We start from the raw sequence: 27,166 nt of genomic DNA on the forward strand, positions 1-27,166 counted from the left end.
GTAGCCTTCTCATCCAGAAGTAGCGGCACTAAAACTTAAAAAATATATATCTCTTGAACGAATTATCCGATTTTCCTCAAGCTTTCACTGATGTGTTCTATTGATAATGCTGCATTCACTCAATCCACATGGTTATTTGATGAAACTTTCCCTTCAATGAACTGTAGAATTTGCCCATTCTGTTTCTCATTTTAAAGTGTTTTCAAGATGTACTTTATCCCGATTTACATCAAATGAAAAAATGAATGACGTTAACACAATTCTGACTTAAACTTAACAGGTTTTGGATACATTATACACTACTACAAAATTCCTGCCGAAGGTAAACCCTTCAATATTAACATTAAATGCAAAATGTTTTTTCATCAAATTGCCCGCTTTTGCATTAACATAATTATATTACTCCCATTTAGTATTATCCATTCGAGATGTTTTATCATTTCAATCTTGATATCAATTAAAAGTGTCTCACTTGAATCGATGCTGAATTACTTGCAAATTTTACCCAAAACTTTGGTGTTCAACGCCGAACTCAAACAAGAAAGGTGTTTATCATTAGATCAGGGAGGTGTGAGAGAAGGAAATGCAACTCCTGCTCTCCTTTGAAGTCATGCTCGTCAAAGTCGAGAAGTTATTGGCTTAACTTATATACAGGTGGAACCAAAGTGCTTGCCGAAAGAGAGCATCAATAATCGGGACTGGCGCCCCCACACCAGGAAAGATTTCCCCTCACTGCAGTTCGCTCTCTCTTTCAATGTGATGGCAACAATGAATTTGTCTGCCTTGAATTGGAGCAGCGAATCAAAATGCAGTGGAAAACCAAGGAGGTTTAATACATTGGAGTTCCAACTGGCTGCAGTTATTCAAACAGTTGTCAGATTTCTATTGATGTACAAAAGAATTCCACAGGTGCACTTGTGCCTTTGATGATCGATGTTTTAAGCCGCCGTCTTGCTGAGCAATCTGAAGATTCATTTTGAACGTTATCATTATGTTGGCCATATTTTGCTTATTTATTTATTAAATGAAATGTAAAACAAAAGTCAATTCCGTCCAGAAATTTGCGCAAAAGTGTAAATCAGAGCTGTATCATGTGAAAATGTTTAAAACTGTACCATCCTGGAAAGCTGCATTTATCACTTTTCCGCTTAATTTCCAAAAATGAAACTAAGAAATAATCTTCAAGTACTATAGATATATCAGATTAGTGCCCGGGTATGCCCAGTCGAGTAATTTTTTATCTTTATTTCAGCATTTTTGGCTCAATTTCTATTCGCGCATCCTCGTGTCTGTACCACCTACCTTTTATAAGAAGGGATCGCGAAAAGTAATTACCATCACACAGACATATCTTCCTTTGAAAGCGGCTGGTGATTATGCAATGAGAGACGAGTCAATTGTCTTCCTATCTGCGTGGCAGATCCTGTTTGGCACATGCTTCAAATATTTCTGAGCGGCGGCATCGAACATCTAGTAAAGGAAATAAGACAGTCCATTCTCTAGAACCTCCTTGGTAAAACCACTGACCTGTAGGTCAGTGTGTAAAACTGACAATTTGAACAGCACAAAGTTTAAAAGCACGATGGAACACGCTTTAGCGGAGGACTTTATTTGAAAGATCAAACTATCACAGATTAAGAGATTAAAAAATAACTTGCGCAAATGTGCGCATCATTGAAAAATATTAGGATTTAAAGAGGATCTAATAATCATATCCATCCTGTCAATTTGCGCATTACGTAGAAACTATAGATACATGTACACATGTATAATGTCGAATTCTTTCCTAAACTCTTCTTTATCAATTCGAGCATTTCACTTAAGATTTTACAGTGAAATAAAGCTCATAATTCAATGAAAAGTGAAATGCATTCGTTGTCTCCAAATTTCGTCTTGCAACTATCTAGAGCGGTGTCCAGCGTATAGTGGAATGTTAGACATCCCATTGTCACGCGTTGAACCCAAACACGACTGATTTGTGTTTGCATAAAATTACGAAGAGTTGCCACTCTTGTGTAACACATCCCTGATTATAAATGCTCTCCTCTAAAGTCAGGAGCGAAACGGCCGTGGAGTTATGCGCTCAACTGCAAGTGGCACCCAGGTGTTTTGACAAAAGAAAAGGTGTTTTGACAAAAGAGCGCATCAGTAATCGGGACTAACGCTCTCACAGCAGAAAAGACCTCCCCCTGCTGCAGTTTGCTCTCTCTGGCCCGAATTCACGAAGGTGGTACAAACAAAACCATGGTCTAAACCATGGACAAAAACCGTGGAGCGCCAAGTGTCAAAACAGAATATTTCGTTACGAAATTGGTCATTTCGTCGACAAAATGACTGTTTCGTTAACGAAATTATCATTTCGTGGACGAAATGTTCATTTAGTTACAAAACGTTGTCATTTCTTTACAAAATAATCATTTCATCGACGAAATGACTGATTTCGTAGCGAAATATCGCATGCGACACTTGGCATTCCATGGTTTTTGTCCATGGTTTAAACCATGGTTTCATTTGTACCACCTTCGTGAATTCGGGCCTCTATGTGCTGGCAACAATGAATGTGTGTGCTTTTAATTGGAGTAGCCATCAAAATACAATATAAAATTGCCTTGTTAACTGCAAAAAGTAGAAAAATACACTGGAACACCCTTTATCAAAGCACTTTATTTCAAAGATCAAATATGCCAAATTAAAAGATAAGAAACTAACATGCTGAAATGTGCGCATCATGGAAATATCAAGTGTTTAAGATCAACTAATTTTAATTTCTTTTAGATTTGGCCGTTACGAAGAGAACAGAAATACAGGTGTATAGCTTTAGATTCTTTCCTAAATTGTTCTAAACAAATTATATAATATTTCATTCAAAAATATCACACTGAAATGCATCTTGTAATCCAATGAAGTGTTTCGTCTATAGGAGATGAGGGGCATCGAGGTTATGGCTTGAAAGCGTAGAGGAATGTTAGACATCCTGTTGAAATGCTTTAGAACCCAAACATGTGTTTGTAGGATTACGAAGAGTTGTTACCCCATCAATAGGCCTTTTCGGTTTGGGTGCTGTGTTGTAGTGTTTGTTTTTTAATGTTAACGTGTATTTCAACCAATCCTGGTGGGCTTTAGTAAGTATGCCCAACAAAAGTTGGTTTATGCACTGACATAGCAACGCACCTGACTCCTGCATAACCTATTGAAGCATCTCTTCCTATTATCTTAGCAGCACCCGTGGTATGTGGCAGACATAAGCTACAGTGTTAGAACTGAATAAATCTACAACACATCCAACACATCCCGGCTCAAACAATCGATGGTGTACAAAATGTACCGTGAAACAATATCTACTGATGTATGCTGGATTGTTGTTGTTTTACACCCTTGTGTGGTTTAGGTATGATAGATGTATTTAAAGACTTAAACTAGACATAATAGGCCTACTTTCACAAGTCATTCTTTACCCTCCATTAGAGAGTAAAGAGCTGCAAATTGTTGGATGTTGTCTGGTCACGTTATAGCAATATCACGTTTATAATGTGCACATGAAATGACAAACTTACCATTTATCCATAGCAATTCTTCAAATTTGTAACAATATTGTAGTAAGTAAAGTACCGACATGGTATGCGTCAAGAAAGAGGTATCAAAATCCGATCAGATTTAGAAATGAGAGCGGTATTTTTTTTCTCTGCGAAATGTCTAGTTTACATTGAATTGTATGCCTCTGCCCTGCCACTGGTGCTAAAGGCATCACGTGTCTTGGGGTTATTCTGTTTAGCCGTCCAGTCCCAATAAAATGATAGTATATGACGGTCACTCTATTTTGATTGGAACTCCTTTTCTTAGGCCATAACTTCATCCAATGTCCTATATCAAGATAGTAATATGAGTTGATGAAAATAACAGCCATTAATTGGCAAACTTTTACATGAGATTTTTATAGGGGTGATTATAGGGTGAAGGTAAAATCACCATAAATGACTGAAAATACTCTTTCTAGCAATAATTTCAGCTTAAAATGATATTGTCAAAATTTGATATTGCTTGGTTTTGGATTACAATTCTAAATAAACTTTCGAATTACCATGGGGTGATAAGTGAAAGTTAAAGAGAAGCATTTTCCAAGAACTGCCCAGTGTTAACTGGGAAATGAGCTTTATTCAATCCAGAATTATTATAGCTATCAGATGTCAAAATAAAGAAAGGAATACAAGTATATTGATACGCTTAACAGCTTACTTCAGAGCATTACCATTAGTCGTCCCATGCTTTGAAGCACCAGACCAACTATAATCAGAGAGGTGTTGTCTATAGATAGAGTGGCAACTCGTTATAATTCATGCAAATCGTTTGGGTTCTAAAGCATGCATTACAAGATTCCCCTGCGCTTCAAATCATAAATATACAATAATGTTGTGCAGTACGTGCATGTGTAATAATGATTTAATCAGGGAGGTGTTACAGAGATGGAGTGGCAACTCTTCGTAATTCATGCAAACACATGTTTGAGTTCAAGGCGTTACAATGGGATGTCTAGCATTCCATTACGCTTTGAAGTCATGCTCGGCACCGCTCTAGTTGCAAGACGAAGTTCGGAGACGAAGAACGCATTTCACCTTTTGTTGAATTACAAGCTTTATTTCACCGCAAAATTTTATATGAAATACTCGAATTGATTTAGAATAGTTTAGGAAAGAATTCAATATTATTAACATGTATTTCTAGTTTCTTCGTAATTCGCAATTCGAAAGGAAATGAAAATTAGGCCCTCTTAAAAACTTAATTTTTTCTATAATGCGCACATTTCCGCATGTTAATTTTCTATCTTTTAATAAGGGATATTTTGATCTTTCAAATAAAGTACTCCGTTAAAGCGTGTTCCAGCGTGTTTTTAAACTAGTTGCTGTTAAAATTGTGGGTTTTACACTGCATTTTGATTCGCTACTCCAATTCAAGGTACACAAATTCATTGTTGCCATCACATTGAAAGAGAGAGCGAATTGCAGTAGGAGCAAATATTTCTAGATGTGAGAGCGCTAGTCCCGATTATTGATGCTCTCTTTTGTCAAAGCACATGGGTAACACCTGTAGTTGAACGCATAATTTCTCGGCGGTGCCGCGCATAACTTCAAACGAGAGCTTTAGTTGCATCTCCTTCTCTAGCACCTCCCTGATTAATGTGTTCATGTATATTATTATTACATCATCGGATGATTAAATCAGGGAGGTGCTAGAGAAGGAGAGGCAACTAAAGCTCTCCTTTGAAGTCATGCGCGGCACGGTCGAGAAGTTATGCGTTCAACTACAGGTGTTACCCATGTGCTTTGACAAAAGAGAGTATCAATAATCGGGACTAGCGCTCTCACATCTAGAAATATTTGCTCCTACTGCAATTCGCTCTCTCTTTCAATGTGATGGCAACAATGAATTTGTGTACCTTGAATTGGAGCAGCGAATCAAAATGCAGTGTAAAACTCACAATTTTAACAGCAAATAGTTTAAAAACACGCTGGAACACGCTTTAACCCTAACTAGGGCCGGGCTATGTAGTTGATAGAGCCGGGGGGGGGGGGGGGCCTCCCAGGCCCCCCCCCCTCCAGATCTCGGCCGTCGACCGTGCGATCGCGACGAAAATTGGCACACACATTGCCTATGATGTAATCTAAAATACCTTGAAGTTAATTTTTCAAAAAAATTATCATTAATATGCTAAATTATGCTAATTTATGCATAATGATGCATGAAATCAGACTATTTGGTATAAATCACAAAATAAAGCTCAAAACAGGCACATTTTTTGTGTAAATATTCTTTTCAGTGTCCTTAGCAAATGTAATAAAAACTAGACTCGGAATTTGTCAAGACTGACAAATTAGGTGATCCGATTTTTTTTTTTTTTTAAATCAATGATTCGAGTTTTCACCTAAGATTAGGGACATTGGTCGTGTGATGTTTGGATTCTCATTCTGAAAAGGGAGTCAGACCTGCCATCTTGGGTACCGAATTCCGTATACACTATCAAAGATGCAGAATGAAGTATATTTGACCTTTGACCCCACTTTGCACCCCCAAGATGGTATCTGAGCAAAAAGTGGTTATTTTGTGAAATGATTCTTGTAACATGGTCTTTGCGTGTGCAACATATGGGAAAGATAAGACATGTATTCACCAAGATACAGGATGAAACATTTATGACCTTTGACCCTAATTTACATAACCAAGATGGTGTCTGATCAAGTAGTTGTTATTTTATGAAATAATGTACGTAACATTAACTAAACATGTGCAAAATATGGGGTTGATAGGGGCTATTTTTCTTGAGTTATTGCAAAGAAAATTGGAAAAAGAAAGAAATATGAAAATACATCGAAGATAATCTTTAATTTCAACCACTTTTTTGGACGTGATCCCGACATTATATAAAAAACAATGGGGACACGTACGATAGCGCAAAGTCTCAGCTACAACATATTAAAATCTGGGAGAAATTCACCGAAGGGTAAGTGAGCTAGTGCTCGATAAAGACAATCATGTCAATTTTCACATCTAGCAAAATTCCCTCCCATAGAGATAACACGTCATAACGAAGATAAAGAAAGAAGTACATAATATTATGACCTTTGACCCCGATCTGCACAGACAAGATGGCATCTGAGGAAAAAGTGGTTATTTTGTGAAATGATCCTTGTAACACGGTCTTTACGTGTGCAAAATATGGGGAAGATAGAACATGTATTCACCAAGATACAGGATGAAACATTTATGACCTTTGACCCTAATTTACATACCCAAGATGGCGTCTGATGAAGTAGTTGTTATTTTATGAAATAATGTACGTGACATGAACTAAACATGTGCAAAATATGGTGGTGATAGAGTATGTTTTTCTTGAGTTATTGCAAAGAAAGTTGGAAAAAGAAAGAAATATGAAAATATATCGAAGATAGGCTTTGATTTCAACCAAGTTTTTTGACGTGATCCCGATACTGTATGACAAAATGAAGGGCATATTACAATAGCCCAAAGTCTCAGCTACAACATATTAAAATCTTAGAGAAATTCACCGAAGCATAGGTGAGCTAGTGCTCGAAAAAGAAAGTCATGTCAATTTTCATTTCCAGAAAAACTGCACTCCCATTAAGATAACACGTAAACTGGTCAAATTTGACAAGATTATTTTCAATCCAATATTACGAGGTGATGCCGTCATCTAATCAAAATGTTGTTATTATATTAATGAAAGAGCATTTAGTAAGCTGCAACATACTGAAATCTGGGTGAAAATTGGCCAAGGATAAGTGAGATACGCTCGAGTGAACTTGTAATTTGATGACGTCATTTTGAAAATTTGCTCTTTTTATTTTATTAAGAAATTTGATATCTTTTAATCATTTTTCCAGCATCGCCAACCCATGAAATGACATGTACAACTCATCAGCTTTCAGAATATGTAAAGAAAATTGGGGGTCACCGTCCATCCTGACGAGTAAAATCGGATTTAAAATTGGCGGTTTTTTGGCATTGTTGCACTGTATATCGCCATTGACGCGCGCGCGGAATTTCAACTTTGACGGGCCCGTATGACGTCATATTGAGTCGGATTGACTTGAAACTTGGTAGACATATTCCCTGACATTTCAGGCAGGCGATAAGTGTGAAAAAACGGGAAATTTCTATTGCATATGAGCTGTGCGTGCGTATATGCGCGCGCGCGTACGCGTCCGTAAAATTTTTTCAATTTTTCAAAAAATGCTCTAAATGGTCTGAAACGTGTGCAAAAAAAATTTGAGCTCGATCTGAGCATACAAATATTTCAACGCGCGCGTACGCGCGCGTTTTAAAATAAATATGAATTCTGAGAATATGAGTAGAATCCGCATGACTTGAAATATATGTGACGTAAATTTCATTGAAGAATTCCATTCTATTAATGAGATATGCATGAAAATGTGTTTTCATATAATGACGTCATAGTGACGTCACGGTCGACTGATCACTATGATTTTACTTGCGCTGTCGTCTTTGGGACACGATACATATATGGTATAAGTTTGAAATTGATAGGAAGAGGACTTTCGGAGCTAATCGATGCACAACTTTTGGGGAGAAAGAAGAAGAAAAAGAAGAAGAAGAAGAAAGAATCCGTACAAAAACAGAAGGTGATCCGAGAGGATACTCGGATCACCTAAAAATTGTGACGCCCGGGCGTCGCAAATTTGGTGTCAAAAGATGCGGGAGACTCGAAAGAAAAAAGTCATGAAACGTCGCGGCGATAGCTTTTTGCGATTGCGATACATCGCGCGGAACGTCGAGGGGGGGGGGGGGCCTCGGAGGCCCCCCCCCCCCCCCCGGCCTAGTTAGGGTTAACGGAGTACTTTATTTGAAAGATCAAAATATCCCTTATTAAAAGATAGAAAATTAACATGCGGAAATGTGCGCATTATAGAAAAAAATTAGGTTTTGAAGAGGGCCTAATTTTCATTTCCTTTCGATTTGCGAATTACGAAGAAACTAGAAATACATGTTAATAATATTGAATTCTTTCCTAAACTATTCTAAATCAATTCGAGTATTTCATATAAAATTTTGCGGTGAAATAAAGCTTGTAATTCAACGAAAGGTGAAATGCGTTCTTCGTCTCCGAATTTCGTCTTGCAACTAGAGCGGTGCCGAGCATGACTTCAAAGCGCAATGAAATGCTAGACATCCCATTGTAACGCCTTGAACCCAAACATGTGTTTGCATGAATTACGAAGAGTTGCCACTCCATCTCTGTAACACCTCCCTGCATTAATTGCATCAGTTATACTTCAGCACATCCATTTACAATCTTTGTTCAAAAACTGTGAAGGCGTTGCATAGTTAATACAGGCAGTTGTCGTTTTGCAAAATTTTTGACTGATTCCTGCGATGCCAACATATTGTAGAATGTACTTTTTTGTTGTGCTGTTCACATTAATGATGATGATGATTGAAAACAACAATAACAATAATAGTAATGATAACAGCAACAACAAAAACAACTGAGAACCGGCATGAGATCAATGTACTGACACAAAATCCGCAACCTGGGATCACTATCAAAAAGGGTAGGGGTATGCCTCAGGACCATTGTCTGGGTGTCAACTACACACTCCCATACACAGCAATTGACTTCTGTGTAAAGTTAAAGTTTTGTACAGAGGGTTGAAAATAGAGCAAAATCTGAAACCTAACTGAAAAATTAATGTTTCATTAAATGAAAATGAATTATGCTGTCATTTTAAAATTGCCTCCAACAAAATTGTACGCTATTCAGCTATTGCTCATATTAATGTTATTGTTATCTGATATATAGTTTTTGAACAATAAAAGGATCAAAAGTGGGAAATGTTCTTTTGTAACACCTAGTACCTACTATATACTCAGGGAGGTGTCAGAGAAAGGATGAAATCTCTTCGCAATTTGTGCAGATTTTGCGTAGGTTCTATAGCATGACAATTTGATGCTTAGCATTCCATTGGCTTTGATATTCCATGCGCCAAACCGCTCTTCCACAGAGATTGGATATAGAGACAAAAAAAAAAAAAATGGTCCTTGATTTAAACAATTTTAAGCTGTATGTAGAGGAAAAGGTGAACTCCCGTCTGGAACTTGATGGTAATCTCGTACGGAACAACTACTTTAAATTTTCTTCAAATCTCCTTGTAATTAACACCCCGGACTGGCAGATATAACCGTCTTGCGCACAATGTGCGTGTTCTTTACCAGGTTTTGCACTTGAATGTTAAATCTTTCAAATCAAGTATTGACTAGTGCGTTTGTCTGCGTGTTTACTAGCAATTTACAGTTAAAGAAGTGCAATTTTTACTAATTTTCTTGTCGTGTCCTATATTCTTTGCACACAAAACAATTGCTGTCGAAAAAAAAAAAATGAAGGGACAGCGCATTGCTGCTGGCTAGGAATGTGTATTTTAGGCATGTGCATACCTAAACATAAGTGTTGTCTTTTGTATCAAAGCAATCTATTAACACCTGCGATAGAGCGCATAACTTCTCGGCAGCACGGAGCATGAGTACAAAGGAGAGATTCTTGTTTCTTCTTCTTTAACACCTCCCGGCTACTACCAGGGAGGTGTTAGGGAAGGAGTGGAATCTAAACTTTACCTATATACGCTTAACACGTTCTAAGCATGCCAACTGAATGTCTAGCATTTCACTGGCTTTGGTGTTCCATGCGCCAAGCTACTCTTCCATAGAGCTTGGATATGGAGGCCAAAGAAAACGTTCTTGATTTTTGCAATGTTAAGGCTGTATTTCAGAGGGAGTGTTGAAATCCTGCATGGGACTTAGTGGTAATCTTGTACGGAACAGCTACTTTAAAGTTTTCTTAGAATTTCTTTGTTATTAATACCCTGAACTGAAAAAGAAGTATTGATATCTTTTATAAAAGAAAGTTAACAAGTAACCATCTTGCGAACATTTCGTGCACAAATCGAGTTATATTGGCTAATGCGTGTTTCTGCTGTTTAGTAGCATTTTAAAATTGAAGAAAAACCATTTTTAACAATTTTCTTCGCGTGTCCTATATTCTTTGCATACTGAAAACAAATTCCTGCCGAAAATAGTGAAGGGGACAGCGAAGTGCTGCCGGCGAGGATAATGCATACTTAAAGGGACTGTACAATTCTGCGGTTGAGGTGAGGATTTAGCTTCAATTCAATTCAATTCAATAGTTTATTTATTTCCATCATCACAAAGAAAAGAAAAGAAAAAGTTGACATAATCCAAAGTGATGCAATTTTTTTTCATTTCTCTTACACTCGTCCGATAAAGGATTTTTTCAATACAATATAAAGTATATTATACACGAATGATGTCGTAAAAAAGAAACAATGCACTTTGTCATGGCAACAAAAATAGTAAATAATCACAATGATGGAAAACAGTGTTCCACTAAAAAAGCCACGCTTGTAAAACGTGGAACACTGGAACAAAACAACAACAGCACCAATTTGTTATACCAAATAGACATATTCATTTAAATTCTTCTATATACTATTGTACATTTTACTAATTGATATAATGATGTTGATACTATGAACAATACTTACTAGGATTTTAGGATGCAATCGTATAAACTTTTATCGTATAAGCTTTTAACGTTTTGCGAGATTTTCAGAAACCACTCAATGTGATGTCAAAGGGAATGCAATATTCTAGGGGGTATATCAAAAGTTTATTTGATGAAAATCAGTTTTGAAATGCCTGAGATATCCAAAAACAAGGTGAAACAAAGAGATCCTAATAAAAGACGTGGCCTGCCGCCTCTTATTATTATCACTTTTTTTTTAATATCAATATTATCTCAGCTATTTGAAAACCAATTTTTATCAAATAAACGTTGAATCCTTCATAAAATTACATGCTCTTTCATATTTCATAAGAGGTTTCTCATTATCTCACTTAGGAATGTTATAAACCTGAATCCTCACCTCAACCAGTACTGTACAGTCCCTTTAAACAGAAGTGCCGTCTTTTGTCGCTAGAGCGCATAACTTCTCGGCGGCACGTAACTATATACAGCCCTGTTGCTGTACACCGTGAAGACAGTGTCGCTTCGCACGGCGTCTGGTCGGGCTAGGAGCATGGGTATATACGAAGAAGAGTTTCTTATTTCTTCTTCTTCTCTTTCTCTAACGCCTCCCTGCTACCACTAATAATGATAATGATATCGACAATAATAACAATAACAATTATAATAATAATGATGATATTACTTCATCATAATTTTAATTATTAAACTCCAGATCAACGTACGATGTACATCAGCTTGACAGAGAATGCACATTATAAATGCATTCTTAGCATTGGCACATCCCGGGAATGCATATAAGGGAGCACACATCTACTCCTTAACTCTTCTTACTTTTGGATTTTGTATAAAACCCATCTATTTCATTTCGGTCCAAGAGAGTGACAAAAAACACCCTCATTATGCATGGAGCCTAATAGGAGATGTGAGGCTATTATTTTAGATACTTTGTCGTTACCAAGAAACTGTTTGAAAGCTGCTGATAACTTGTTTAGTGTAAAATAGATTCTTGTTTTCTTTGAATGAGCACATCCCGTGGAGATTGGGTAGATCCTTTTACCTCCATCCCCTCTAATCCCTATACACACACATTCACACACATTTTTACAAGGATTTACAAATTATAAATTTTGACAGATTTTTGAGCGATTTTCATAAACTTCCCTTTATCATAGGCCTATATGTGTTCTACTGTTTCTGGATACTAAACGATTCACATTTATAAGCCTATATACATCATACGGATATGTAATGACAGTGATGACAATAATAGTAGTAATGATGATGTTAATATTAGGCCTATAACACTTGTCGTGCTCCTCCGTGTTGCATATATGCATATAATACACAGTCTTTGACAGTGACAAACACGCACACACACACACACACACACACACATACACATTATTTATGCCATGAGTGAAAGCTTTTACATGTTGGTTTGATCATCATTCTTTAATACTAAATAAAAGCTGAAGTTACCGATGAACTGCAATGTGTGAACAAAAAATAATAATGACTGCTAATATCTCTTGCATTGCCCCTAACCTTGTAAAACAAAACGAAACTAGAAATGTCGTTTTGGCGACTGGTATGCCTCCGCCATAATGCATGATTTTCCCAATAGGTCTAGATAGTACATGTGGACAATGTGTGATTACATTTTCACAAAATTGGCAAAATATTGAAATGACAAGTTTGTCACAAATGTGTTGAATGTTCACCTTCCTTGACTTAGGTTTAATTGGATGAATAGGAGAGCATGTATCTAGGGATTTAAGGACTTTAACTTGACTTTGACCCATTCATACATTTAGGCATTGAGTAATTTTCAAGGTACAGGTGTGGAGAAAAAGTGCAATTTCTGAATTGAATAGTAAATTGTTACCATTTTCATCAGGCCCTTGACCCTAAAATTCATAAGATAATCACTTTCAGGTAGAACATGCATAATATGTACTAAGTTTCAAGATAACTTGAGCCACTTCCGAGATATGGAGGAAAAAGTTAGTTCAGCACTTTCACTTGATCTTTGACCTTTTGACCTTTGAGGCAAAAAAAGAAAAAAAAAACTTTCCACAGAATTTCTATTAGGTTACACATGTATGCATACACCAAGTGTAAAAAACAAAATAACCCTGCTGGCATTGCATGATAGGAGGGAAATAGTAAAATTTTGAAGTCTTGCACTTGACCTTTGACCCCATGAACCCTACATTCTCTAGATAATCACTTCCAGTCAGTATAATATGTATATACTATGTTCCATGAAGATACCTTGAACAATTTTCCAAGGTATGCAGAAAGTTTTAATATTTTTACTTGACCTTTTGACCTTTGACCTCATGACCCAAACTTTCACCAGAGAATCTTAATTAGGTAATACATGTATACACTAAGTTTCAAGAAAATATCTTCAGGCATTCAATAGATATGGTGGAAATAGTGAAATTTTATGTATTTGACCCTGACCTTTTGACCTTTGACCTTTGACCTCATGACCCAAACTTTCACCAGAGAATCTTAATTGGGTAATACATATATACACTAAGTTTCAAGAAAATATCTTCAGGCATTCAATAGATATGGTGGAAATAGTGAAATTTTATGTATTTGACCTTGACCTTTTGACCTTTGACCTTGAGCATGTGCACCCAAAAAGTTGATAGGCACAACTTCACCCCCATTTCCGCATTCAGAGACTGCATTACAAGGAACGCTCGAGAATACGTTGCTTACCTCACGCATTGGTCGAATGGAAAAAAAAAAGGTCATATTCCCTGGACCCCTCCTTGTATTTGGTGCTGCGTCATAAGCTGAACATGGTGCACGTTGACATCACATACGAAACACGCAAAAACGAACATATTTAAAACACCTTTTGGAAAGTATAGATCTGTTCAGTTTTAAAACACGTGTATTACGTCATCCGTAACAGGGGGCTTCCAAAACAAGACGAAAAAAGAATGAGATTGAATTTGTTATGCAATGAGTCAGTTGTGCATTGCTATGCTATGTCAGTGCACAAACCCAGTAGGATCGACCGCTAGTTGTTAGGCATAGGGCTGCATGTACTTGACAGTCGTAAATATAAATCTAACCCCCAAATCTCTCAAGGGGCGACCAATGTTGTACAGAGGCGGATAAATGTTGGTCTGGGCAGTTAGCTTCTCTCTGTACTGGTCGGGGATTAGGTAATCGCATAGACACCAATCATCATCAAATTTCCAAAAGTTAGAAAGAGACTAAATATTGCTTCACAACAGCAAATATAAAATGCGGGAGAATACTAAAATTTACATGGATAATGTCAATGCTGCTAACAGCATATTTATTCACCGACCTGCCTTCTCGTAGGTCTGAAACAGAGACAAGATTACACAAGCAAATTTCTTTTCTTACTACACAATGGAACACATCACTCATCACTTAATTCTGCACCTTTGGAAACCTTTACTTCTTTAACACTTCTTAAGGGAAGGGGAGGGGTTTTGTTAGTAGGGATATATGATGTTGATCGGTGTGGCCACTTATCTCGACGTCGGCATGGACGCGGGATGAGGTTCTCGCCTGCGTCCGTTGAGCAGTCTGCTGTCACGACCTCATGAAACACTTCGTCACCATCACCGTCTACCTTATATCAGTCTGACAGGGCGATTCAACATATCCGATGACACCAGTCGACTATTTGGAGTTCGTTACACCCCACATTGGTGTAAACCAAAATTTTGTCTTGTCGTGGTGTACAGTTTCTCAACTTGTCGTGATGTTGTTCACCAGTTAACTCGTTAACTCTTGGGCAGTTCAACCAAGATCCTCGTCACATTCACAGCGTCGATAGAGTTTAGTTGATTAATATGGAGGGGAGCATGATGTACAAGGAAGGGGATCTCCTGACTCTATCTATGTGGTCTCCAACTATTCTTGACCTTCTCTATCTTTCGGTCTCTCTTATCACGTAGCTCCTCTGTTCTGTTTCCCCTACACCATTTGCTTAAACATGGTCTTTTATAACAAATTTACTATTGGCACCCTTTCCCTAAAATATTTCATTGGCTAAATCTTATTTTGGGGTGTGATCTTCACTAGAAATTAATTTCTTATTGGTCAAATGTTTCATTAGCTCCTCCCATTTGTTTCTATGAAACTCCATTTTCTCTGATTCATCTCAATTTCCGATTAACTCTCCCACTGTCTTTTAGTTTCTTTACTTCCTTCTTCTCTGTAACCACTGGTCAAGACTTTATTGTTTCTTGGATAGCAAAACGATAAACCAAATGAATGCCAGAGTCCTTATGACGTCCAACGTCACCGTCATCGTTGTTCTGAGTCGTTGTCCCTGAATTTGTCATTGGATTTCCTGTCTGACCCACTCCACTAAAGAACATTAAAATAAAAGTGAGAAATTCTGGCTGGAGAACGACCTTCTAGCCCAGAGGGTCATTCATGTTTAGGGATCAGAGGGCAAAAACACGTCATTCCCGTAATTTGGATTGGGGCTTTAGGGATGGAGAGTGCAGGGGACTGACCACTAGCTGGAGAAAGTAGCCAATGTCAAACGCATACATTCCTAAGACCAATAACTTTTCTTGGGAGAGGAGAAGTGACAAAAAAAAAGAACTCTAGCTGGAAGCAAAATAAAGGGTTTCATCGACTCCAAGAAGGGGAAAAGACTGATTCATATTGACGTCACAGGGTGACTTGGAAAACAACTGTAATGCTTCTGTTTTCTTTAACTTTCTATCCTATTCTATTCCATTCTTTATTATATGTGCTAGTAGCCATCTGGGTTACATAAAGTAATTCCAGTAATCTTTTATACATTTCAAATTTGATAGCCGTAACCGATAAAAAGAGTGGCTTCTAGATGTAGCTTCAGACTTCTATTAATCTAACCGTGGGTATGAATGAAACCATTTTTTAAAAACATGATATCCCGTTGGTACGACTAAGAGTATTCATTGCATTAAGATGGCCCTATACATGCATGTTTACAGGCGTCACGACATCTTGAAAAGAATAGCTCATGCATGGTTGGGTCGCGGGAAATGCATAAATATATGAATGCACAAGTAAACCCCGTAGAACCAGCCTACGGGTTGGTGACACTCAGGAGCAAAACATCATTCTGTCCATATGTAGTAACCGAGAAGATGAATATTTTCTCGGTTTTTTCATCGAAATTTGTTCAAAATAAAACAGAGGTTGAAAAAAAAAAAGTTCGTTAGTGAACAATTTCATTTTCCATTTCCTGATTGACGAACCGTCGGAATAACGAGCGTTATTTCATTTAGGAACTAGTAAACATTCAGAACAAATCAACAAATGTTGGGAAAATGAATTATATTAACTTACGAATTTTTGAATGAATGAATGAATGAATGAAAGATTGTTTATTGATCATCAAACTTCACAGCCGAATGGCTGAATTGGTCTGATTTACATCGATAAAAATACAGTGAGACAAAATAAATTACATATACAAGACACAAAGAAATATAATCCATTAAGACGACGACAGCAACAACAACAAACATCAGTACATCAATAGTGGCAATACATTAAGTATATAAATCACATTACAACAAAGGTTGAGTTGAGTGAAAAGAAAATTAAACCCGGTTTACATATATGTACCTCATATCCTCCATTATTGACATATCACAAATATTTCAGCTAATGAAAAGGTTAAGAAGAGAGAGGAGGCGTGGAAGGAGGAATGTTGAGAGATACAGAATGCTACATGAAGTGTGAAGCTGAGATAGGAACAGAGTGACGTGGAGAGAGGAGATACTAACAGAGGCTTGGGGAGGAGAAAAGGGAGGCACAGAGGGAGAGCAGGAGAAATGTAAGTATAACGGAGAAGAAGAAGAGGAGTGAGTAGGGGGGAAAAAGGAAGGAAAGAAAGGGAAAGAAACTGTATGTATCTGGTTAAGAGTAAAAATAGACAATTCAAACATAATGAAATTAAAGATGTAAGCACATTATTGCACATCAGTTGAAATAAGGACAAATAATGACATAAACATGTATCTATTTAAACTTCTACATATAAATACTTAGAATTATTCAATCTTGATACGAGTTCTTTAATTATCAAAATATATACAGAAATAGATACACTATATAGGCAATTGTGAACAAATGCAAAACAAATATTGATAATATGAGTCCGTCATTAAATAATTAAGTCTCAAACTTTCACCAAATCTCTAAAGGATATATGCGTGTATTCAAATTTCATGAACATAACTCGCTTCCTTTCTAATCTCTTAACCATTACCCTTCAGACTCTGACTTGTACCACAAAGAATCACATTTTGTTGGCTAAAGCTCTCTATGGACAGAACACAGCCAGCTGGCCGCTGGCTCTGCAGCACTACGCACTCCGTACACCCCCTGCACACAGCCAGCTGGCCGCTGGCTCTGCAGCACTACGCACTCCGTACACCCCCTGCACACAGCCAGCTGGCCGCTGGCTCTGCAGCACTACGCACTCCGTACACCCCCTGCACACAGCCAGCTGGCCGCTGGCTCTGCAGCACTACGCACTCCGTACACCCCCTGCACACAGCCAGCTGGCCGCTGGCTCTGCAGCACTACGCACTCCGTACACCCCCTGCACACAGCCAGCTGGCCGCTGGCTCTGCAGCACTACGCACTCCGTACACCCCCTGCACACAGCCAGCTGGCCGCTGGCTCTGCAGCACTACGCACTCCGTACACCCCCTGCACACAGCCAGCTGGCCGCTGGCTCTGCAGCACTACGCACTCCGTACACCCCCTGCACACAGCCAGCTGGCCGCTGGCTCTGCAGCACTACGCACTCCGTACACCCCCTGCACACAGCCAGCTGGCCGCTGGCTCTGCAGCACTACGCACTCCGTACACCCCCTGCACACAGCCAGCTGGCCGCTGGCTCTGCAGCACTACGCACTCCGTACACCCCCTGCACACAGCCAGCTGGCCGCTGGCTCTGCAGCACTACGCACTCCGTACACCCCCTGCACACAGCCAGCTGGCCGCTGGCTCTGCAGCACTACGCACTCCGTACACCCCCTGCACACAGCCAGCTGGCCGCTGGCTCTGCAGCACTACGCACTCCGTACACCCCCTGCACACAGCCAGCTGGCCGCTGGCTCTGCAGCACTACGCACTCCGTACACCCCCTGCACACAGCCAGCTGGCCGCTGGCTCTGCAGCACTACGCACTCCGTACACCCCCTGCACACAGCCAGCTGGCCGCTGGCTCTGCAGCACTACGCACTCCGTACACCCCCTGCACACAGCCAGCTGGCCGCTGGCTCTGCAGCACTACGCACTCCGTACACCCCCTGCACACAGCCAGCTGGCCGCTGGCTCTGCAGCACTACGCACTCCGTACACCCCCTGCACACAGCCAGCTGGCCGCTGGCTCTGCAGCACTACGCACTCCGTACACCCCCTGCACACAGCCAGCTGGCCGCTGGCTCTGCAGCACTACGCACTCCGTACACCCCCTGCACACAGCCAGCTGGCCGCTGGCTCTGCAGCACTACGCACTCCGTACACCCCCTGCACACAGCCAGCTGGCCGCTGGCTCTGCAGCACTACGCACTCCGTACACCCCCTGCACACAGCCAGCTGGCCGCTGGCTCTGCAGCACTACGCACTCCGTACACCCCCTGCACACAGCCAGCTGGCCGCTGGCTCTGCAGCACTACGCACTCCGTACACCCCCTGCACACAGCCAGCTGGCCGCTGGCTCTGCAGCACTACGCACTCCGTACACCCCCTGCACACAGCCAGCTGGCCGCTGGCTCTGCAGCACTACGCACTCCGTACACCCCCTGCACACAGCCAGCTGGCCGCTGGCTCTGCAGCACTACGCACTCCGTACACCCCCTGCACACAGCCAGCTGGCCGCTGGCTCTGCAGCACTACGCACTCCGTACACCCCCTGCACACAGCCAGCTGGCCGCTGGCTCTGCAGCACTACGCACTCCGTACACCCCCTGCACACAGCCAGCTGGCCGCTGGCTCTGCAGCACTACGCACTCCGTACACCCCCTGCACACAGCCAGCTGGCCGCTGGCTCTGCAGCACTACGCACTCCGTACACCCCCTGCACACAGCCAGCTGGCCGCTGGCTCTGCAGCACTACGCACTCCGTACACCCCCTGCACACAGCCAGCTGGCCGCTGGCTCTGCAGCACTACGCACTCCGTACACCCCCTGCACACAGCCAGCTGGCCGCTGGCTCTGCAGCACTACGCACTCCGTACACCCCCTGCACACAGCCAGCTGGCCGCTGGCTCTGCAGCACTACGCACTCCGTACACCCCCTGCACACAGCCAGCTGGCCGCTGGCTCTGCAGCACTACGCACTCCGTACACCCCCTGCACACAGCCAGCTGGCCGCTGGCTCTGCAGCACTACGCACTCCGTACACCCCCTGCACACAGCCAGCTGGCCGCTGGCTCTGCAGCACTACGCACTCCGTACACCCCCTGCACACAGCCAGCTGGCCGCTGGCTCTGCAGCACTACGCACTCCGTACACCCCCTGCACACAGCCAGCTGGCCGCTGGCTCTGCAGCACTACGCACTCCGTACACCCCCTGCACACAGCCAGCTGGCCGCTGGCTCTGCAGCACTACGCACTCCGTACACCCCCTGCACACAGCCAGCTGGCCGCTGGCTCTGCAGCACTACGCACTCCGTACACCCCCTGCACACAGCCAGCTGGCCGCTGGCTCTGCAGCACTACGCACTCCGTACACCCCCTGCACACAGCCAGCTGGCCGCTGGCTCTGCAGCACTACGCACTCCGTACACCCCCTGCACACAGCCAGCTGGCCGCTGGCTCTGCAGCACTACGCACTCCGTACACCCCCTGCACACAGCCAGCTGGCCGCTGGCTCTGCAGCACTACGCACTCCGTACACCCCCTGCACACAGCCAGCTGGCCGCTGGCTCTGCAGCACTACGCACTCCGTACACCCCCTGCACACAGCCAGCTGGCCGCTGGCTCTGCAGCACTACGCACTCCGTACACCCCCTGCACACAGCCAGCTGGCCGCTGGCTCTGCAGCACTACGCACTCCGTACACCCCCTGCACACAGCCAGCTGGCCGCTGGCTCTGCAGCACTACGCACTCCGTACACCCCCTGCACACAGCCAGCTGGCCGCTGGCTCTGCAGCACTACGCACTCCGTACACCCCCTGCACACAGCCAGCTGGCCGCTGGCTCTGCAGCACTACGCACTCCGTACACCCCCTGCACACAGCCAGCTGGCCGCTGGCTCTGCAGCACTACGCACTCCGTACACCCCCTGCACACAGCCAGCTGGCCGCTGGCTCTGCAGCACTACGCACTCCGTACACCCCCTGCACACAGCCAGCTGGCCGCTGGCTCTGCAGCACTACGCACTCCGTACACCCCCTGCACACAGCCAGCTGGCCGCTGGCTCTGCAGCACTACGCACTCCGTACACCCCCTGCACACAGCCAGCTGGCCGCTGGCTCTGCAGCACTACGCACTCCGTACACCCCCTGCACACAGCCAGCTGGCCGCTGGCTCTGCAGCACTACGCACTCCGTACACCCCCTGCACACAGCCAGCTGGCCGCTGGCTCTGCAGCACTACGCACTCCGTACACCCCCTGCACACAGCCAGCTGGCCGCTGGCTCTGCAGCACTACGCACTCCGTACACCCCCTGCACACAGCCAGCTGGCCGCTGGCTCTGCAGCACTACGCACTCCGTACACCCCCTGCACACAGCCAGCTGGCCGCTGGCTCTGCAGCACTACGCACTCCGTACACCCCCTGCACACAGCCAGCTGGCCGCTGGCTCTGCAGCACTACGCACTCCGTACACCCCCTGCACACAGCCAGCTGGCCGCTGGCTCTGCAGCACTACGCACTCCGTACACCCCCTGCACACAGCCAGCTGGCCGCTGGCTCTGCAGCACTACGCACTCCGTACACCCCCTGCACACAGCCAGCTGGCCGCTGGCTCTGCAGCACTACGCACTCCGTACACCCCCTGCACACAGCCAGCTGGCCGCTGGCTCTGCAGCACTACGCACTCCGTACACCCCCTGCACACAGCCAGCTGGCCGCTGGCTCTGCAGCACTACGCACTCCGTACACCCCCTGCACACAGCCAGCTGGCCGCTGGCTCTGCAGCACTACGCACTCCGTACACCCCCTGCACACAGCCAGCTGGCCGCTGGCTCTGCAGCACTACGCACTCCGTACACCCCCTGCACACAGCCAGCTGGCCGCTGGCTCTGCAGCACTACGCACTCCGTACACCCCCTGCACACAGCCAGCTGGCCGCTGGCTCTGCAGCACTACGCACTCCGTACACCCCCTGCACACAGCCAGCTGGCCGCTGGCTCTGCAGCACTACGCACTCCGTACACCCCCTGCACACAGCCAGCTGGCCGCTGGCTCTGCAGCACTACGCACTCCGTACACCCCCTGCACACAGCCAGCTGGCCGCTGGCTCTGCAGCACTACGCACTCCGTACACCCCCTGCACACAGCCAGCTGGCCGCTGGCTCTGCAGCACTACGCACTCCGTACACCCCCTGCACACAGCCAGCTGGCCGCTGGCTCTGCAGCACTACGCACTCCGTACACCCCCTGCACACAGCCAGCTGGCCGCTGGCTCTGCAGCACTACGCACTCCGTACACCCCCTGCACACAGCCAGCTGGCCGCTGGCTCTGCAGCACTACGCACTCCGTACACCCCCTGCACACAGCCAGCTGGCCGCTGGCTCTGCAGCACTACGCACTCCGTACACCCCCTGCACACAGCCAGCTGGCCGCTGGCTCTGCAGCACTACGCACTCCGTACACCCCCTGCACACAGCCAGCTGGCCGCTGGCTCTGCAGCACTACGCACTCCGTACACCCCCTGCACACAGCCAGCTGGCCGCTGGCTCTGCAGCACTACGCACTCCGTACACCCCCTGCACACAGCCAGCTGGCCGCTGGCTCTGCAGCACTACGCACTCCGTACACCCCCTGCACACAGCCAGCTGGCCGCTGGCTCTGCAGCACTACGCACTCCGTACACCCCCTGCACACAGCCAGCTGGCCGCTGGCTCTGCAGCACTACGCACTCCGTACACCCCCTGCACACAGCCAGCTGGCCGCTGGCTCTGCAGCACTACGCACTCCGTACACCCCCTGCACACAGCCAGCTGGCCGCTGGCTCTGCAGCACTACGCACTCCGTACACCCCCTGCACACAGCCAGCTGGCCGCTGGCTCTGCAGCACTACGCACTCCGTACACCCCCTGCACACAGCCAGCTGGCCGCTGGCTCTGCAGCACTACGCACTCCGTACACCCCCTGCACACAGCCAGCTGGCCGCTGGCTCTGCAGCACTACGCACTCCGTACACCCCCTGCACACAGCCAGCTGGCCGCTGGCTCTGCAGCACTACGCACTCCGTACACCCCCTGCACACAGCCAGCTGGCCGCTGGCTCTGCAGCACTACGCACTCCGTACACCCCCTGCACACAGCCAGCTGGCCGCTGGCTCTGCAGCACTACGCACTCCGTACACCCCCTGCACACAGCCAGCTGGCCGCTGGCTCTGCAGCACTACGCACTCCGTACACCCCCTGCACACAGCCAGCTGGCCGCTGGCTCTGCAGCACTACGCACTCCGTACACCCCCTGCACACAGCCAGCTGGCCGCTGGCTCTGCAGCACTACGCACTCCGTACACCCCCTGCACACAGCCAGCTGGCCGCTGGCTCTGCAGCACTACGCACTCCGTACACCCCCTGCACACAGCCAGCTGGCCGCTGGCTCTGCAGCACTACGCACTCCGTACACCCCCTGCACACAGCCAGCTGGCCGCTGGCTCTGCAGCACTACGCACTCCGTACACCCCCTGCACACAGCCAGCTGGCCGCTGGCTCTGCAGCACTACGCACTCCGTACACCCCCTGCACACAGCCAGCTGGCCGCTGGCTCTGCAGCACTACGCACTCCGTACACCCCCTGCACACAGCCAGCTGGCCGCTGGCTCTGCAGCACTACGCACTCCGTACACCCCCTGCACACAGCCAGCTGGCCGCTGGCTCTGCAGCACTACGCACTCCGTACACCCCCTGCACACAGCCAGCTGGCCGCTGGCTCTGCAGCACTACGCACTCCGTACACCCCCTGCACACAGCCAGCTGGCCGCTGGCTCTGCAGCACTACGCACTCCGTACACCCCCTGCACACAGCCAGCTGGCCGCTGGCTCTGCAGCACTACGCACTCCGTACACCCCCTGCACACAGCCAGCTGGCCGCTGGCTCTGCAGCACTACGCACTCCGTACACCCCCTGCACACAGCCAGCTGGCCGCTGGCTCTGCAGCACTACGCACTCCGTACACCCCCTGCACACAGCCAGCTGGCCGCTGGCTCTGCAGCACTACGCACTCCGTACACCCCCTGCACACAGCCAGCTGGCCGCTGGCTCTGCAGCACTACGCACTCCGTACACCCCCTGCACACAGCCAGCTGGCCGCTGGCTCTGCAGCACTACGCACTCCGTACACCCCCTGCACACAGCCAGCTGGCCGCTGGCTCTGCAGCACTACGCACTCCGTACACCCCCTGCACACAGCCAGCTGGCCGCTGGCTCTGCAGCACTACGCACTCCGTACACCCCCTGCACACAGCCAGCTGGCCGCTGGCTCTGCAGCACTACGCACTCCGTACACCCCCTGCACACAGCCAGCTGGCCGCTGGCTCTGCAGCACTACGCACTCCGTACACCCCCTGCACACAGCCAGCTGGCCGCTGGCTCTGCAGCACTACGCACTCCGTACACCCCCTGCACACAGCCAGCTGGCCGCTGGCTCTGCAGCACTACGCACTCCGTACACCCCCTGCACACAGCCAGCTGGCCGCTGGCTCTGCAGCACTACGCACTCCGTACACCCCCTGCACACAGCCAGCTGGCCGCTGGCTCTGCAGCACTACGCACTCCGTACACCCCCTGCACACAGCCAGCTGGCCGCTGGCTCTGCAGCACTACGCACTCCGTACACCCCCTGCACACAGCCAGCTGGCCGCTGGCTCTGCAGCACTACGCACTCCGTACACCCCCTGCACACAGCCAGCTGGCCGCTGGCTCTGCAGCACTACGCACTCCGTACACCCCCTGCACACAGCCAGCTGGCCGCTGGCTCTGCAGCACTACGCACTCCGTACACCCCCTGCACACAGCCAGCTGCGGCTCTACATATTCTTAAATTGTGTTAAAAAAAAACTGTCAGAAAGAGTGGTTGAATGAATGCATTTTTTTGTACTGTCTTTTTATCACTATTGAAGGTAGTGATGATTTGACAGTACAAAGAAATGCATTCATTCAACCACCCTTTTTAAGAGTTTTTTTTTCTTCGATCATATGTGTACATAAAGTGATTGTTCTATTATGTTAATGTCCCTGTTATTTGTTATGTGTTGTATGTTGTGTTGTTGTTATGTCCCTGTAATGTGTTATGTGTTTGTTATGTCCCTGTAATGTGTTATGTGTGTGTATACATACTTCATAATATATACACACATTTTCCTCTTTGACACAGCACACTTCACCTCAAATAGTGAACCAAGAGCCGAAAACAACACCCATCTCTTGCTTGCTCTGCACGACAACCAGCTCACATTTTCTTATTAAGGTACTCTTTAAATAAATGACCAGGAAATGAAGACAAAAAAGAACAATTTGTTGATATTTTTTTCTTCTGTGAGGTTTACCATTCCACTCTCCACGTAAAAAAAAAAATGTAAACCAATTAAGAGCCCAAAACAGATTCTAGCAGACGATATACGGTTAAGTCTAGAAGTGAATCTTCCTGCATGGTCACTATTGGAATCGCAGTAGTGAGTGCGGTAACGGCAACGGTCCGGGTTATTTTTTTCTATGGTAGATTCAAGTGGTAGGATAAAAAGAACGATGTCTGGTTCAGTTAACAATCAGTTCCCCAGCTAATAAATCTTATTTTAAACAAAAAATCAATCTTTACTGCGATGGGTGATTTTGTTGCTCTTGAGATCTAACATTTTGGGTGACTTTTTTTTTTAAAGAACCAGACAATTCTCTTTGGCGCACCACAGCCAAAAACACGACCGTTGCCGATACCGTGCTCAGTGTAACCGATGAAGACGTTCGTGGTCGCCAGTTGTCTTTAGTCCCGCACCACGCCGAGTGAGTCAGGAATTAGAGTCACTGGAATCTGCATGGTGCCGTCCGTCACTGGCCAAACACCTAGCGACAGGAAATAGAAAGCAAAACAAAACCCACAAAATTTGACCTGGCGTTGATACAAAATAGTTAAGGTTTGCCAATCCTAATAAGAAATACATTAGCTGTCTACATTTTGAATGGTTGTAATATAAAATGTATTACACGGACATGCAGTGGTTGGTAATTAACCAAGTACAGTCATAATTGTATTCTACCATAACGCATGGCCCTCCCTTTAGCCAGGGAGGTTGTCTCTCCAACCTCCCCGTTTTAGCTACACGAAAAAGAAATGTTCAAATGCTTGCGCTGAAAGAATATTAAATGTCGAGCGTAATCTTCCGAACAATGATTGTTTCGTCCTTTCCAAAACAGCGTGTACGCATCACTTACAGTTATCGGCGGTTGTGGTCAAGCCCACGAGGCCGCCGCCCTATACTCCCGGAGGATGATGTCCACCCAAACGGATGTTCTTCTTCGCCCGGTTTACGATGATGATGCAGGTGCAGGGACGGACACTTACTCACGTCGAGTAGCAGAGTAGGGTCAACCGTAACCTCTTCACACGCTCCTTCACAGGCGACACGATGGCACTCTGGTATATCCTCGCTGATGCACCAGGCGTCATTCTCCCCCTTTTATACTTTTTTTCTCAAATCAAACTACATGCACCTCTATTACAGCCAATCAAAGAAGCAAAATATAGCCACACCTTGCTCTCGGGACAACATCCCTGGTCTTCATTGGTGGAAGTAAAATTACCTGACCCTCATCACCTGATCCAAAGTGGGTGTGGCTAACACTCCTACCCAAATAGTCCTTTCAAAATAGAATTACATGCAAATGCATGCATAATCTCAGCGCTTGTTGCTATGTAAGGCAAGCTTTACTGACTAATAAAGAAAGGATCACACACAATGAAACACGGTATGTTGCCCCCTGGCTCGGCTTGGCGGAGAACGTCAACATGCTTAGCATTCAAGTTTCCCTTCCAGAACTTAAAGGAAAATTCGACCCCATGTTCTACTTAGCAAAAAAAAAAAAAAAAAAAAAGGAAAAAGTAACTCATCCAAATAGATCTAGACCTTTCTTTCTCGATATCGGACATGAAATGAGGTTGAGGGACATCAGGGTGTGACATCCTTCTTCGACACAGTAATATCTGTCGCAAGTGCAAACGCACAAGCTTAGTGAGAAGGAAATGATGTATAATCAGCCAAAAACTAGTTCTTCGGATAAGGGTTCGTTCAAAATCTATTGAAAATCTTCATTTTGTCTAAAGTACATTTCTGATCTCCAACCATAATTGCTAGAAATTCACTTCTTTAGAATCATTTGATGCAAACGGCTTAGCCCTACAGTGCTTACGTCCCATATTTTTCATGTAAAAAAAAAAAAAAAAATGCTTCTTGCCGACTTGTGCACAAACACATAAGACATTTTCGAGGTCATAACATCTTCCCCCCATCTTATTTACCCACGTAACTTTAATTGATATTACATTTCTGGAAAGTCGTGTGAGATTATAGAACTCCATACTTTCTTATATTTGCCTGATTATATTGAAACATTCTTTGTTGTGTTTGCTTGATTTGAAAAAAAAATGTTCTGTCTTCAAATCAACTTGACCACGAAGTGTCTTTCCCTTTAAAGGCAAGCGTGGAATAAGGGATGAAAAGAAAAGCCAATCTTTTGAATCTTCCTCGTCAAGTCACCTGCCTTCCTATTCATTCCCTCAGGTTCAGTTTTCGAATAGGTCGTGAATGTCACCTTTGACAGATCAGACAAGTGCACTGAAGAGATTTGCATTTCTCAACGGAATCCTTTCAATAGCAGAAGTTTGTTGAAGTG

General features: G+C 45.0%; 1 protein-coding gene and 1 long non-coding RNA gene across 3 annotated transcripts in view; both read right to left on the bottom strand.

Annotated features, from left to right (window-relative positions):
* LOC140227305 (protein numb-like) overlaps positions 1–27,166 on the bottom strand; it is a 211,002-nt gene that overhangs the window by 171,546 nt on the left and 12,290 nt on the right. The gene's annotated exons all lie outside the window — the stretch shown is intronic.
* LOC140227297 (uncharacterized) lies at positions 25,141–25,943 on the bottom strand. The gene is made up of 2 exons (XR_011901035.1): positions 25,709–25,943; positions 25,141–25,339 (listed from the first exon to the last, which is right to left on the bottom strand). It is a non-coding gene; the product is annotated as an uncharacterized lncRNA (long non-coding RNA).

This window comes from Diadema setosum, chromosome 1 (assembly GCF_964275005.1).
Source record: "Diadema setosum chromosome 1, eeDiaSeto1, whole genome shotgun sequence".
NCBI lineage: Eukaryota > Metazoa > Echinodermata > Echinoidea > Diadematoida > Diadematidae > Diadema > Diadema setosum.